A 1701-nucleotide genomic window follows, 5' to 3' on the forward strand; every position below is an offset into this window, starting at 1 on the left:
GGAACTCGTGTCGCGGGCACTGCAGTCCAGACACCACTAGTCACGATGAGAGACAGGAGTACAACCAACAGCGTCTGGTGGTGCATAAGGTTTTTCCCAACAAAGACGTAGAACTCGAACTCGTGAATGTCGCCTCGTATCCGTAAAAGACTTTAAATTCAGTACCGTACAGTAGATCGCGGAAACATCCAAGAATGGTGAAATAAGCTTTCACCCTACAGAGCAACAATTATTTTCCTAAGCGAACATTCAGTATGTGTGAAGTGTGCATAACCCTGCATGCCTAATCAATGCATAATCGAGTTGACGTCCCCTTTGGCTTAAAATTGCAAATGAATTGCAAGTGTTCGCCAGAAATGGTGAACACTTGCACTTAGAAAAAACTGGCAGTATTAAAGAGTTGCCATACTCCATGCACCTGGCCTAAAAGGAGAGGAGAGCATTCAACTACAAATGACGAAGTAAGGCAGGTTGTGGTGGTTTAACCACAACCATACCAACAACTCATTGCACTCGGAAGGTTGGCAGGGTGGTGCAAGCGTAGCAAGTTACACTCTTCTGCTTTATCATTTTTGAAGGTTCGTTTCAACTTGGACACTTCCTGCACAATTAATTTTAGGCTTTGTAGTCAAGCCTGCTTCTCTGGTAATACCCGCCTCCCCACCAGCATTAGGTATACACACACATGCATATACGTACGTACCTACCTTCCAACATCCAGCTTATTACCAAACCCTCCTCAACAACCATCGAGTCGCAGAAGTATGCATATTTGGTCTTTTCTACATCCTATTCCTCTCATATGACATTTCTGTCTTTCCAGTCACTTTGATAGATGGAGACCTCTTGGAACTATTTGTTGGCACAGGCGAGAGCAAAATGGTGTCGCATCGTAGGCTTATATACGAGCGACTGTCGCGGCGTTCTCACCCAGAAAGTAAAAAGAATATGCTCCACAGATAATTACCTTAAAGTAATGTCTCGCTACCACTTTATCATCAACCAACTGAAAGCATTGTGTTTACTTCCAATTCTAAACTCCCCCCTCCCCTTCCCTCAATTATCAAACCACCTAGGCTACTGGTCTAAGACTAGTAGCCCACTCAAGGTGGTACAAAGTTACAATCCGAAACGAGCATTCTGTAAACCATTATGACGGTGGTTGAGTGAATCGGGTCGGGATTCGTTGACAGTGCTCTATCATCTCTCTCTGGCAGCTGCACTTGTTTGTGCGACTGTGAGTGAGTACGTGAATGCTGTTACTTTCACAAATGAAGTTCTTCTAAGAGAGCCACGCTTCTGAGATTACGCATCTACCCGCTTACAGCATCTCACCTGTTTAAAATAAGGTACGGAATTTGAAGAATAGCACTCAAAGATGATCAATCTGAGAGTCTTAACAGGTTAACCGGAAGTATTGGAGCATAAAATCGAGGGTCGGCAGGTGGACTTCGTGTCGATTTAGGGCCTGCAGCCCTCGTTAGGTAATTGCCCACCCATCCCACGATCTCGCACAGTCCTTCAGTCGTTTCAGTTCCATGGATATTATGGTGCTACCTATCAGACAACATGACTCGTTGGCAGTTTAAACTAAAATATCCATTTCCGCTGGTCAGAGACTTCACGCAGTTGAACAGCGACGTAAGTTGATAGGCCGGATATCAAGCGAATCTTAGTGGACTTTTAATGGAAGGCTTCAAC

Source organism: Echinococcus granulosus, assembly GCF_000524195.1.
Source record: "Echinococcus granulosus chromosome Unknown EG_S00017, whole genome shotgun sequence".
In the NCBI taxonomy this organism is placed as follows: domain Eukaryota; kingdom Metazoa; phylum Platyhelminthes; class Cestoda; order Cyclophyllidea; family Taeniidae; genus Echinococcus; species Echinococcus granulosus.